The sequence below is a fragment of the Lepidochelys kempii genome, chromosome 1 (genome assembly GCF_965140265.1).
Source record: "Lepidochelys kempii isolate rLepKem1 chromosome 1, rLepKem1.hap2, whole genome shotgun sequence".
NCBI lineage: Eukaryota > Metazoa > Chordata > Testudines > Cheloniidae > Lepidochelys > Lepidochelys kempii.
Genome location: NC_133256.1, coordinates 194,408,410 through 194,424,074, shown reverse-complemented (window position 1 = coordinate 194,424,074; position 15,665 = coordinate 194,408,410).

Below are 15,665 nucleotides of genomic sequence, written 5' to 3'. Positions count from 1 at the left end.
CCTTTCCTCCCCACTCACCTGTGAGAGAGAGCAAATAAATAGCATGGGCCAACTCAGGACCTGATCCAAACTCAGTGAAGCCAATAGGAGAATCAGGTCATCAAAACAGAGCAGCAGCTTGCTGAGTGTTACTGCTTTTTGCTTGAAAACTTATCCACTAACAAATAAAACACAGCCACTTTTTAACTTCTTGCCAATCTGGTGTTCATTGCTTTAACATCCTATTTCCTACCTAGGAGTGGTGCATTTCCCCTCTCTTTTTCTCCAGTCAATGGATATCCCACCCCCAGAGTCTCCTCCTAAGTGTTTAAAAGTGTGAAGCAATTTCTTACACTTATTACTGTTACTGAAGCCTGCATAAAAGAAATCATCCAGATAGTATTAAAGTTGCTTGTGCTCTCCTTCAGTTCCCATTCTAAAGAGGATTTTGAATGCAGCTGAATAGGAGCTGCCATTAACATAAAAGCCTGGGAGCACAAAATCATCTGGTCTTATCAGGAGCAAACAAAAAAAAAAGAAACAAATAACTAAAACAGATGCAACATCTCTTTGCATATAATTGTATCCTCACACTTTGAAATACATTCATTTCTGAAAAATGTTCACAGTCTCTGGCAAAAACTGAAAAAAGCCGCTATCCAGTTACCAAATGGCTACTTCTTTATAGCACACTTAAGAGCCACTCTGGCACCGCTGTTTACTCCTGTCAGAGGCACATCCCTTCTCAAAAGAGGCAGGGGAAAAGGTCTCTTTATATCATTGTTTTTAAAAAGCGAGCAAGGTGTTTGTAAAAGGAGCTGAACACTGGAGACTAGTCTATACACAGAAGGGGTATAGCCTGGCAGAAGTAGTCCAGGATTCTCCAGGCAGACCTATAATAGGGTTGCCAGCTGCCTGGTTTTTGACCAGAAAGTCCATTTGAAAGGGGACCTGAGTGTATCCGGTCAAAAGTACTGACTGGACACCAAAAGTCCAGTTACCATCCGCAGGGGTGCTGGAACAGAAGATTGCTGCCTGCAAATGCCACTGCCAGCCGACCCCCTGCCAGTCTAACCTGGGGCATGGGGATCAGGAGGAGTCAGGGCAGGGGGCAGAGCAGCGTGAGGGGGTGGGTGAAGTTTGAGAAGGACGAGGCTTATTAGGACATCCTGTGTTTCACCTTTTATTTCTTCCCTTTCTTCTCTGTCACCACTTCCCTTAAAATTTTAGTTTTCTAGCCCAGCTCTCATCATCAAAATCACATCAAGCCCTCATGGTTCCTTTGTTTTACTTATGCTCTGAGTTGGATGAATGGAAAAAGTTCGAGTATCATTTTTGCCCCTCCTCCTCATTTCTTAAAAAACAGATATCAGACCTAAATAGTCTTCATATATGACTAAAAATAGCATCCAACTAGGAAGGCTAGTATGCGATGCCCTTAATTGTTCTGGGAAGCCTTACATCTGAGAGCCCAAATTCAAAAACAAACACACAAAAGTTGTTCCACTTCTCTGAGTTCAGATGCTACTGAACTCCTCTAAGATCCTGATGGCCTCGTAGCATTTTGCAAGTCAAAGGTACAAACATAAATTTCAGGACAAAACATTTTCCTTCTTTTATTACTTTTTTAAGCCAAAAACTTTCAAGTCATGGGAATTAGATAGATATGCTGGGAAATCTTATTACTAGGGCTGTCAAGTGATTAAAAATTAATTATGATTAATCGCACAATTAAAAAAATTAATCGTGATTAATTGCACGATTAATTGTGCTGTTAAACAACAGTAGAATGCCATTTATTTTAAATATTTTTGTATGTTTACTACGTATTCAAATATATTAATTTAAATTACAACACAGAATACAAATTGTAGAGTGCTCACTTTATATTTATTTTTATTACAACTATTTGCACGGTAAAAAACAAAAAAATTGTATTTTTCAATTCACCTCTTACAAGTACTGTAGTGCAATCTCTTTATCATGAAAGTTGAACTTACAAATGTGGAATTATGTGCAAAATATCTGCATTCAAAAATAAAACAAAGTAAAATTTAGAGCCTACAGTTCCACTCAGTCCTACTTCTTGGTCAGCCAATAACTCACACAAACGAGGTTGGTTACAATTTGCAGGAGATAGTGCTGCCTGCTTCTTGTTTACAATGTTACCTGAAAGTGAGAACAGGCATTCGCATGGCACTTTTGTAGCTGGCACTGCAAGGTATTTACGTGCCAGATGCGGTAAAGATTCATATGTCCCTTCATGCTTCAACTACCATTCCAGAGGACATGATTCCATGCTGATGATGGGTTCTGCTTGATAATAATCCAAAACAGTGCGGACTGATACATGTTCATTTTCATCATCTGAGTCAGATGCCACAAGCAGGTTGATTTTCTTTTTTGGTGATTTGGGTTCTGTAGTTTCCGCATAGGAGTGTTGCTCTTTTAAGACTTCTAAAAGCATGCTCCACATCTAGTCCCTCTCAGATTTTGGACTGCACTTCTGAAACCTTGGGTTGAATGCTGTAGCTATTTTTAGACATCTCACATCCCTACCTTCTTCGCATTTTGCTAAATCTGCTGTGAAAGTGTTCTTAAAACAAACATGTGCTGGGTCATAATCCGAGACTGCTATAACATGAAATATATGCAGTGTGCGGGTAAAACAGAGCAGGAGACATACAATTCTCCCCACAAAGAGTACAGTCACAAATTTAATTGATGCATTATTTTTTTAACAAGCATCATCAGCATGGAAGCACATTCTCTGGAAAGGTGGCTGAAGCACGGAAGGCAGATACGAATGTTTAGCATATCTGGCATGTAAATACCTTGCAACATCGGCTACAAAAGTGCCATGCGAATGCCTGTTCTCACTTTCTGGTGACATTGTAAATAAGAAGCAGGCAGCAGTATCTCCTGTCAATGTAAACAAACCTGTTTGGGGTCTTAGCAATTGGCAGAATAAGAAGTAGGACTGAGTGAACTTGTAGGCTCTAAAGTTTTACACTGTTTTGTTTTTGAGTGCAGTTATGTAACCAAAAAAAATCTGCATTTGTAAATTACACTTTCACAATAATGAGATTGCACTTCAGTACTTGTATGAGGTGAATTGAAAAATACTATTTCTTTTGTTTATCATTTTTACAGTGCATATATCTGTAATCAAAAATAATAATATAAAGTGAGCACTGTGTTGTATTCTGCGTTGTAATTGAAATCAATATTGAAAATGTAGAAAAAAATCCAAAAATATTTAATACATTTCAATTGGTATTCTATTGTTATAAGTGCGATTAATTGTGATTAATTTTTTCAATCACGATTAACTTTTTGAGTTAATTGCTTGAGTTAACTGTGATTAATTGACAACCCTACTTATTAGCTAGGTCTATCAAGTTGGACTTCCCCAACATAACCCTTATTAGCCTCCTCTAGCTAATTTACTAAGGATCAGTGAAGTTGTGGATTATATGACCCACCTCAACCATAGCCATATACTTGTCCACTCATTTATACTGCTGCATGGGAGCCTCCATAGAATAGGGCTCAGTGACTCATAAGTTGCACATGGTAAGTATGTGCTACTGGTCCCCTTCAGAGCCCAATTGGCAGAGGACATGAGTCTGATACTGTTGTGTATTTGGTTGTCATGGTAATAGCACCTTGTTGTTGCTATGGCAGCTGAGTTAGATTATTAGGGGATAGCCCAGACAATTTTGGCTGGTTTTGGTTAGTTCTGTGTGTGGCAATAAATGGCTGCTTTGAAGGTTTACAGCTCTCTGTGTCTCAAGTGATTTCTTCCTAAAACTGCTGCCCCCAAGGATACAACAAATACAGTCCCAGCTGGAGAATCTTGGCTCTTTTGTTCATGCTGTAGATGCTCCTGTTTTAGCTCCAGAAGCCCCCAGTTCATTCTCTGGTCAAAATGGCAACAACTGTCATATAAGATCTCTGTGAGGGTTCCATGTATGTAGCTCCTGCACTGCCTATTCTTGCATTCTTAGTGTCCGTTAGGCCAGGCCATCAGCACCCAGGTCTGAAGAAGTTGACTACCACTTCTGTCAGCCACTTGGGAAGGCTTTAGATCAAACTAGCTTTATTTAAACGAATGTGAGAAAGACCATGGATATTGTGAACTGGGGTGGATGTAGAGTAGAAACTGGAAGATGGCATGTGGCCTCCACAGATCTAGTTTGTGGATGGGGTCCCACTGGGAACTTGTCTGCCGGGGGCAAGATTCTGAAGGAAGGCCAAGTTTTTACAGTGAGAGATGCACTCTGCTTCCCCAGTTATGGAGATTTTGTATTCCTGCTTGCTTTGTTGTTTTCCTTAAGCTAAAATAAAATAAAAAAAACCATCTGGACTGAAAATAAAGGCCCTCATTGTGTATTCTAAACGTATCAGGTGTTGGGGTGTGTGGGTGGATGTGGATAGCCAGGCAGGCCACACTGCCTTTCACTTTCTTATTTCCTCCTGCTAGTTGCTTTCCCTGCTATGCCCTCTCCTCCTCCCATCATTATGAAAGTTACACGGCTGTACTATGTGTTGACAGAATGGTCTGTAACTCATCCCACTAGTTTCTGAGTTTGGCCAATTATCTTTACTTGCATTTGTTGAAGACATTTAAAAAATATGAACTGGTTTGTGCTAAGCTTCAATGGCCTTTCATGTAAAAAAGAAAAATAAACACAAGTTATGGGTTTCAGAGTAGCAGCCGTGTTAGTCTGTATTAGTAAAAAGAAAAGGAGTACTTGTGGCACCTTAGAGACTAACAAATTTATTTGAGCATAAGCTTTCACAGTATAAAACTGGCCAGGTGGCATCTCTAATTAGGCTAGAAAATTCTATAATTGAAGAACTGAAGTTGTCTGTGCCACCGGTAAAAAGGTTTAAAGTCTTCACGAAAACTCCAGGGAAGTACAGGCTGTTTTTATACTAATGTTGTTATTACTACACATCAGGAAGTGGCAATTTGTAGGTAATGTTTGTTCTAACGTAGTTGAAAGGAAGCTAACTCACCTGTTCATATTTGCCTTTTGGTTGCTTTGACTGTGACCCTCTTTTCTAATTTGACCAAATAAAATTAAAAGATGGGAAAATAAAAAGTAGTGGTTCCTGAAAAGGACTCTCTGTAAAAGCCAGGCAAAATGCTGTGGCTGGATTTTTAAAATAGGGCTTGCTAAGTTTATGATCGATTATAACATTTGTAGTTACAGTATGCAAGCTAACATAAGGCCACTCAAATTTCATGCTTCAGGAGCTAAGCTGATTGCCAGCAGGGGGCCAGGAAGGATATTTCACCTATATACATACACAGCATTGCACAGCTGATTAGGCACCCAATTCAACAAAGCATTTAAGCAGATGCCTAACTTTAAACGTGTGTTTGTGTTTTGCTGAATCTGCACATAAGTACTATTTTTACACTGAATAATATTTAGTACTTCTGTAGAATTCTTCATATTCCAAATCCTTTAGAAATACTGAGACAAATTCTACTCTCACTTACACTAGGAGAAAATCAAAGTTACTCCATTCAGTTCTTTGGATTGGTATGCCTCTCAGCTTGCTGGGCCCCATCTGTGGTACGCAATGTGTGAGAGAGCCCCAAAATGGGGCTACACACACAAAATTATTCATGCAGAGGGGCTCCTTACTTCATTGGAAATAACTCATTCTTTAACCTCAGTTTCATTATTTTTTTAATGTAAATACTTATCAACAATAAAAATATAGGGATACCAAATGTGTGTGGAGTCGAAGAAACTTGAGGGCTAAAATGAAGGACAGTGGGCAGGTATGTTGTAAGTGAGCACAGAACTTGGGCAGGTTGCACACGCATAACTAGAATTTTGTAATTCTTACCACACCTCTTTGAAGGAGATACATATTGTATATTCCCTTTTTACAGACAGGGAAATTAAGCCAAAGATCTTAAGTGACTTGCTCAAGGCCACAGAAGGATTTGTGTCACAGCCAGAACTAGGATTGGAATGTTTCCAACTCTCTGTTTTCTGCTTGAAAAAAACTGCTTGATGACGCTTCTCTTCTTGTGACACCTGATGCCTCTTAAACATCTCGTGTTGGCCACTCCAAAGGCAGGAAATAGCAGTGGATGGGCCAGTGGTTTGATCAGTTATGGAAAATCCTATCTTTGTTCCAATGACCTGTAATCCTTATCCAGATGGTGGTATTATACAAAGACACTTAGAGGGTCTATTGCTTTCTAGGTAGTAAATGTTTTGCAATGTAATTTATTTTTACATGGTTCAGAGTAGAAAATTTTAACAATTTCACTTCCAATTTATATTTGCAATATGTATTCTGATGTTGGCATCATAGAATCATAGGACTGGAAGGAATCTCGAGAGGTCATCTAGTCCAGTCCCCTACATTCATGGCAGGACTAAGTATTATCTAGACCATCAATGACAGGTGTTTGTTTAACCTGCTCTTAAAAATCTCCAATGATGGAGAGTCCACAACTTCCCCCTACGCAATTTATTCCAGTGCTTAACCACCCTGACAGTTAGGAAGTTTTTCCTAATGTCCAACCTAAACCTCCCTTGCTGCAATTTCAATCCATTGCTTCCTATCCTATCCTCAGAGGTTAAGAAAAACAATTTTTCTCCCTCCTCTTTGTAACAACTTTTTACGTACTTGAAAACTGTTATCATGTCCCCTCTTAGTCTTCTCTTTTCCTGACTAAACAAACCCAGTTTTTTCAATCTTCCCTCATAGGTCAGGTTTTCTAGACCTTTAATCATTTTTGTTGCTCTTCTCTGGAGTCTCTTCTATTTGTCCACATCCTTCCTGAAATGTGGCTCCCGGAACTGGACACAATACTCCAGTTGAGGCCTCATCAGCGCAGAGTAGAGCGGAAGAATTACTTCTCGTGTCTTGCTTACAATACTCCTGCTGATACATCCCAGAATGATGTTCGCTTTTTTTGCAACGGCATTACACTGTTGACTCATACTTAGCTTGTGGTCCACTATGACTCCCAGATCCCTTTCTGCAATACTCCTTCCTAGGCAGTCATTTCCCATTTTCTGTGTGTGCAACTGATTGTTCCTTCCTAAGTGGAGTACTTTGCATTTGTCCTTATTGAATTTCATCTTATTTACTTCAGACCATTTCTCCAGTTTGTCCAGATCATTTTGAAGTTTAATTCTGTCCTCCAAAGCACTTGCAATCCCTCCCAGCTTGGTATCGTCTGCACACTTTATAAGTGTACTCTCTATGCCATTATCTAAATCATTGATGAAGATACTGAACAGAACCAGACCCAGGACTGATCGCTGTGGTACCCCGCTTGTTATATCCTTCCAGCATGACTGTGAACCACTGATAGCTACTCTCTGGGATGGTTTTCCACGCAGTTTTGCACCCACCTTATAGTAGCTCCATTTAATTTGCATTTCCCTAGTTTGTTTATGAGAAGGTCATGCGAGACAGTATCAAAAGCTTTACTAAAGTCAAGATATACCATGTCTACCTCTTCTCCCCCTGACCCCCAACCACAAGGCTTGTTACCGTGTCAAAGAAAGCTATCAGGTTGGTTTGACAGGATTTGTTTTTGACAAATCCATGCTGATTGTCACTTATCACCTTATTATCTTCTAGATTTTTCAAATTGATTGCTTAATTATTTGCTCCATTATCTTTCCGGGACTGGTCTGTAATTCCCCGGGGGGTTGTCCTTATTTCCCTTTTTATAGATGGGCGCTATATTTGCCCATTTCCAGTTTTCTGGAATCTCTCCAGTCTTCCATTACATTTCACAACTAAAAGCAGTCTGTTATCCAAATATTACCTGCCTATATCTCCTCAATGGCCCAGGTGGCTAACGGATCTCAGTATTTGCATTCTTGTGTCAATCAGCCTTTAGATGAAGAAAACTGCCATCTTGGCACCCAAGCTGGATTAGATATGTACCTTAAACAAGTTTCATTGGATAGAAATTCATTTAATTCACGATGGATTGTTTGATATTAAATTGTCATTGTAATGTGTTGCTTCATCCACATGAGCTCGACTCTATTCCCTTGTGTTCCTTCGTGGAAGATTACATTTGAGCACTTACTCATTCTGTATATCATGGTGTTGTTAGAACCCAGTGTTTACACATTTCACAAAGAGAAGATATGCAAATACAAGACAAATTAGCGGCATTAAAGTCAGACTCTCACACAAGCCAGATGTTAGAGAGAAATGTTGCACGTATTTGAACCCTGTCTCTGAACAGTGGCATAAGGATAACCCCTGAATGGAAGACATTTATACTCCCACTGACCTTCGATCAATTTCTGGATGCCCCATTCTCCTGGCAGGATGTGATGTCAATTATGTGACCAAAACAATATTGCTGAAGCTTGCAACCGCAATAATCTGAAAATCATCCCTGCATCCTGGCAGGGAATTATACACAGTAGAAATTTAACTAGTCCAAAACTATTTCTGACCATTCTGTCATTATTGTCTTTCTGAAGACATGATCCTGTCTTTACAAAATAATATCAATGCAGTATCAACAAAGCTAGCTCTCTCTCTCTCTCTCTTAGATTATATGTGTGTGTGTGTATAGATTATATATACATATGTTAGTATTATATAATACTAATACACACACACTCTATATTTTAGCAAAGGGAAGGGTGCTTGTGAGCACACTGGGACATTCTCACAGCAGCCCATCCCTGATAATAAATACCTTCCTTCTCTATGTACTAATGTTCCCTGCATCTTGAATTGGAAACTGAGAGACTGACACATCTTTCACTGACATGTAACACATTCCAGAATTTCTTGTGTAAGAACTACAGATATAGGGTTTTCAATGTACTGTAGGTGACAGGCTTAAATTAAACCACACGGAGAAATTAGTCTGACCAAAACTCAGTGTCGCCCCAAATTTGTTGATTCAGGCTAGTCCAATTTTGAGCAATTTTCTTAGTGAATGGCAGTGTTATTCTCAGTAGTGGCCATTCATTTATTCCGATTAGGACAACATGGTTTTTTGAGCTAAAAAGTAATAATGTGACAGAACCCAATTACCCATGGCATGCTTGGCTACATGGGCAGTGGGAAAGACATGCTATCTATCTAACCGGTAATTTTACTGACCAATTTACCCCCAGGGAGCAAGGATATAAAATGCCCAACATGAATCCCTTTTTAGTGAGCCCTTTTTTTAAGTGTCTTTGTTGCCAGGAGCCCACTGTGACTGCAGTGGAGTTTTTGATTATTATGTTTTAGCAATGGCTTTCATTTTCATACAGTTCAATATCAAAATCTCTTGCATCATCATATATTTAAACATTTATAAACTACCTAAGATTTTGAACAGAAAGTGTGTGTGTGTGTGTGTGTGTGTGTGTGTGTGTGTGTGTGTGTGTATATACACACACACACACACTCATCATAAAATAAGTTGCAGCTAGTTTGTGAAAAGCGGATTTTAAAGGTTCAACCACCAAATGTGTAGGGAATAGGCACCCCCATCTGTAATCATCAGCCTTATTATGCCCACGTTACCAACAATGCAACTGGATGCTAGGTACAGCTGGTGCAGAGATAACAGACTAGGTGAGAAAAGACACTTTCATCATCTCTTTAGAGTCAGGTGCATGAGCCACTGTACCAGAGGATTTCAAGAAACACCAATCTAAAAAGCTTAATATTTAGAACTGTTAAAAATCTCTCTCTTGTCTGTCATCTTGTCTATTCTTACTGCCTCCTTCTCATTCTTAAACTGAGTTGTTTCTATTTTATATTGCATATCTGTAATTTTACCCTTTTTCCCATTTAAAAAACCACAGTTTTATTCATGTATTTCCAGTGTTGTGTCTCAGAGTGCGGCACCCCAGGGGGGACTTGGCACTTACCCTATGTTATATTATATCATGACATGGTATAACAGTTTGAAACACACACTCCAATTCTCTGACTGAAACATGACAACCTTAATCAGCATAGAAAAAAATAAAGAGGTTTCAGAAAGTTAGGATTAACTAGCTCCTTGGGAGCCAAACTGATTTTCCCATCATGCACTCTTTTCCAGTAATAGATACCAGAAAAAATAAAGCCCTGGTAGCTCAAGATACAATGTTCTATGTATCCGTCTTGTTGAGAGAGACTGTTAGCCTTATAAAGACACAAATTCAAATCAGGAAACACTCCCTTCTATCTAAACTCACCCCCCCCACACGTTATGGTGCTGCTCTTTGCAGATCCTGACCTTGCTCCCTGACTGGTACAGAACTCAGTCACAGCTGATTGGCCCAGCCTGAGTGCTGCTGGGATTGTGAGGGGGAGCCTGCCTCTATAAAACAGCAACACCCAGCCCCTGAGGTAGCATGCATGAGCAATGCCTCCCTGACTCCGCAACACAGGTAGAATGGTCCTGTGGTTAGGATACCAGCTTGTGACTCAGGAGACTTGGGTTTAATTCCCTGCTCCTTCACAGGCTTGCTCTGAGCAAGTCACTTAGCCTCTCTATGCCTTCGTTTTCTCCCTTTATTATGGGGATAAAGGTGATTCTTTACCTCCGATGGGTGTGGTGATGATAAATACCTTAAAGTTTGTGAGGTGTTTGGATACTACAGGAATGAGTGGCATATAAATATGATACATAGCAGGGACTGAAAGTCAATTGTGTAGGTCCTTAAAGGAGTCACCTTTACATTCCACCTGTCAGGTAATAGAAGGATGAACTATCACGGCACAGACTCCACTCCTCTTCCCTCTTTTTCACCTGTGGAGGCTCAGTGGGTTTGCTGCAGCAACCCCTTATAAAGAGGCAAGATGAATGGAAAACTATGTAGGGGAAAGGAGCAGCTCATTTGTATGAACTCCCTAACACCAAGCAGTTCCTCAGAGCATCTGGGCATCTACTCCAGATTTTTTCCCAACCAGATCTGACTTGCTCAACAATGAGCAAGCTTGCAAGTGTAAAGCTGGTTTACACACCCCTTACATCAACATAGTGTAATCATGACACAGGATTTTCCCTTTCATGTCCTTTTGAAACAGGAAAAAAAAGTTATTTTATGTTTGTATAATGCCTTTTATGCCAAAAGATCCCTCTATACAACTAGCACAAGCAAAATACAGTTAGTCTAGGGCGAAGGCTGGCAACCAAACAACACAGAGCACAACAATCAGCAGAGGGAAATTTTGACCAAAGATGTTTTGGGGGAACACCTTCTTTTATGAAAAGTGCCATGGGATCTTGAATCACTGGAGCACAAAGAAAATTGTTGCCCAATGTACACAAAGAAGAATGTGTTAGTCGGAAAACCCTCCTGCATCCCCTGTTCTTCCTTAATGATTGTAAAATAAATACGACAAGAAAGCAGGGTATCAGTTAGGCTCTTTTGAAATATTTATGTCCATGCACTGACTTCCTTGAATATAAGTAGTTACCTGGAAAATCTCATAAAGTCTAGAAAATACCAACCAAACAGATTCAATTAATTTGTTAATGCCACTCCGTAAAAAATGGCCAATTACCCTGCCTGAAAGAGTGGCTTTGTAAAGAAAGACAGTTATCAATTACTGCTTATTCTTTGGCTAGAGCATTTTGCAAAAGGGCTTTGGGTTAAAGTATTTGCTCTTTCACCGGAGGTGACCTGGGTTCAAAACTCACTTAGGTTTTGAGTGCACCAAGTATTTCATATTTATTTAATTTAAAACAATAAAGATGCCTCTCCAAGGCTGTAGGTGCCCTAGCATAATTAGTTATGCACTAAATAAATTGAAATTGAACAGCAGCAGTATTAAAATCCACTCCACAGGAGCTTGGCTGGCCACCCTTTTTATAATCCAAGAAGCACACCCTCTGTCTTCTCCAGACACCCTTTCAAACAGCTGTCTTTTTCAGCTTGCCTGGAAAGTCACCAGATTTGGGCTATTCTGGACTAAGATAGGGCACAAATCTCAGAGACCTCATAGAGAATGCATTGCCAGGCACTCCCTCTTTCATAACAAGGGGACTTAGCTCAAGTGACCCTGAAGCCATCAGCTATGGCTGAATGAGTTATATGATTAGAATCAAATAGATTTTAAAAAAAAACAAAACCTAGTATGCAATCAGAGAAGTGCAAGTCAAACAGGGAAAGGCTTATGTTACCAGTAGTGTTGGGTAAAGAAATGCATTTATTTGTGATACAGTAGCACTTAGGGCTCAGGCAAGACTGGGGACCCTTTTGTGCTAGGCATTCTATAAGCATAGTGAGAGGCAGGCACTGCTTGGAATTGCTTACAGTCGAAAGAGAAAAGACAAAGGGTGGATGAGGAAACTGAGGCACAATGTGGTTTATCACACAGCAGGTCAGTAGCAGAGCTGGGACTAGATGTCCGGTCTTTCGATTCCAACTCCAATGCCCTACCCACTAGACTATGCTGCTCTCCCAGAATTAGGTTTTCTTTCTTGTACTCCATTTCTCTTTTGCTTGATGTTATGATGAGAGCTGGCTACATGTGGTGTTGAAATCTATAGAAAGTTCCAGCATGAGTTTAGGTGGCAGCTTACTTTTGAAAAACACAAAAACAAGGTTGGCTGACGTAGGTCTGGGTAGTAATTGGATACATCTGGGCTCATTCTGTTCTTACTTAAGGTGGTGTATGTAGCAGGGTCAGCTGAGGGAAGTACACACTTCACTGCCTCTGCTGTATGTGTTCTGTGGATGAACAGTGTACTTCAGACTTCAATTTACACACTCCCCCACCCCTAAATGACAAATGAAAACCCAACCATGTGATGCAATGTAATTGAGCTGTAGGTATAGCACTTATTTATAACCCTTAATTGGTGAAACAGCCTCATCTTCTCTCCACGATGCTTTTGATGACTATATTTTTTGGGCTAAGACTTAAGACAAGGTCTGGGAGCTTTAAGAAAGTCAAGAGAGTACTTGTGACAAATGCATATGTAAGTGTATCTTTTTTATTGTATTTAATTGATTTATTTAATAGACTCGAATCAACTGCATGTTTTTGGTTCAAATCCATCTTTACTCATGATACAGTAATTGCCATTATGCCAATGAAAAATTTGGCTTGCAAGCCAGCATATCACAGTGTGCATTGCTGGCACTCTGGAATGACACACTCTTAGGTGTCATTCAAACTGGAGACTCGCTTTGGTCCACTTACCAGACCTGTTCCCTCCAGGCTAAAACCTCGGCTGCAACTTCAGCCATTCAATGGGATCTCTGTCAATTGGATTATCTCTCAGGCAGACACAATGGATACATTTGGCCTACCTAGTTCAGTGGTTTTCAACTTGTGGTCCATGGACACCTGAGGGTCTGCAGACTATGTCTAAGATTGCCAAAGGGGTCCGCACCTTCATTCAAAATGTTGTAGGGGTCTGCTAATGAAAAAAGATTGACCTGGGCTAGTTCAATTTAATTCTACTGTCAACATTACTACCTGTGTAATCAATCAGGCAACCACACATCTACATTAGTGACATTTATACATCAGTACCACACGTTATACCACACTCCTTCCTTTCATTTAGTGCTTGGAACTTGAAAGCAGCTGTGGTCACCATGGGTAATGATGAAAAAAAAATCACACCAGAAAGGACTTCTAGGCCAGTTGTTCATAATTCCAAGCCCAGAAGGGACCATCGTGATAATCTTGTCTGACCTCCTGTATAACAGAGACCATAAAACGTTCTCCAAAATAATTCCTAGAGCAGATCTTTTAGAACAAACATCTACTCTTGATTTTAAAATTGTCAGTGATGGAGAATCCACCATAACTCCTGTTAAATTGTTCCAATGACTAATTACTCTCACCATTAAAAATGTACACCTTATTTCCAGTCTGAATTTGTTTAGTTTCAACTGCCAGCCTTTGGATTATGTTATACCTTTCTCTGCTAGATTGAAGGGCCCGTTATTAAATATTTGTTTCCCAGGAAGGTACTTATAGACTATAGTCAAGTCATCCCTTAATCATTTCTTTGTTAAGTAAAATATATTGAGCTCCTTGAATGTAGCTCTATAAGGCATGTTTTCTAATTCTTTAATCTTCCTTGTGGCTCTTCTTTGAACCCTCTCCAATTGATCAACATCCTTCTTGAATTGTGGATACCAGAAGTGGACACAGTATTCCAGCAGCAGTTGCACCAGTGCCAAATACAGAGGTGAAATAACTTCTTTATTCCTTCTTAAGATTCCTTTGCTTATACATCCAAGCATCACATTAGGCCTTTTGGCCACATCGTCATCGGAGCTCATGTTCAGCTGATTATCCACCACAAATCTAAAATCTTTTTCAGAATCACTGCTTCCCAGGATAGAGTCCTCCATCCTGTAAGTATGGCCTTCATGCTTTGTTCCTATAAATGTGTATATTTCATTTAGCCATATTAAAATTCATATTCTTTGTTTGCGTGCAGTTTACCAAGCGATCCAAATTGCTCTCTATCAGTGATCTGTGCTCTTCATTATTTACCGCTCCCCTATTTTTGTGCCATTTGCAAATTTTATCAGTGATGGTTTAGTGTTTTCTTCCACGTGATTAATAAAAACATTAAATAGTATAGGACCAAGAACCAGTCCCTGCGGGACTCCACTAAAACACACCTGTTTAATGATGATTCCCCATTTGCAATTAGATTTTAGACCTATCACTTCAATAAATTTTAATCCATTTAATGTGTACTATGTATATCTTTCTGGGGGTTTTTAATCAAAATATCATGTGGTTTCCAGTCAAAGGCCTTACAGAAGTCTAGTTAAATTACATCATCACTATTACCTTTATCAACCAAATTTGTAATTTCATTAAAAAAAGATATCAAGTTAGTTTGACAGGATCTATTTTCCATAAACCCATGTTGATTGGCATTATTCATATTACCCTCCTTTAATTCTTTATTAACTGAGCCCTGTATAAGCTGCTCCATTATCTAGCCTGGGTTCAATGTCAGCCAGACTGACAGGCCTAGAATTACTCAGGTCATCCCTTTACCCTTTTGGCACAAAATTAGATTTCTTCCAGTCTTCTGGAATTTCCCCATGCTCCAGGACTTACAGAAAATCAACATTAATGGTCCAGTGAACTCATCAGACAACTCTTTTAAAATTCTTGTTTTAAAATTCAAGTTATCTGGACGTGTTGATTTAAAAATGTCTAACTTTAGTAGCTTCTATTTAACATCCTCCAGGGATACTAGTAGAATAGAAAGGGTGTTGTTAGCCTCAGATGATTAGACGATGTCATCTGTTTTTCCCCACATACATAACAGAAATACTTATTGAACATTCTGCCTTTTCTGCATTATTATTAATAATTCTATCATATCCATCCAGTAATGGACCAATGCCAATGGTAATGGTAATGGACCAATGGTAATGGACCAATGCCAATGTCATGATCGCTTGTACTTCAGTTTTACCATTAATTTTTAATTCTGTGATCAGTTACTCTTTATCTGTCAAGACAAGGTCTAATATACAATTCTCCCATGTTGACTGCAACACTATTTGAGTTAGGAAATTGTCATCTTTAGTATTTAGAAACTTCAAGAATGTTTTAGTACTGGTAGCTTGAAACTTGCAGCATATGTTACTCAATTTGAAGTCCCTCAGGATCACACAGCTGTCTCCCATACACATTATAGATAGGTGCTTAAGGAATTGCCCATCCTGTTCCCTAGT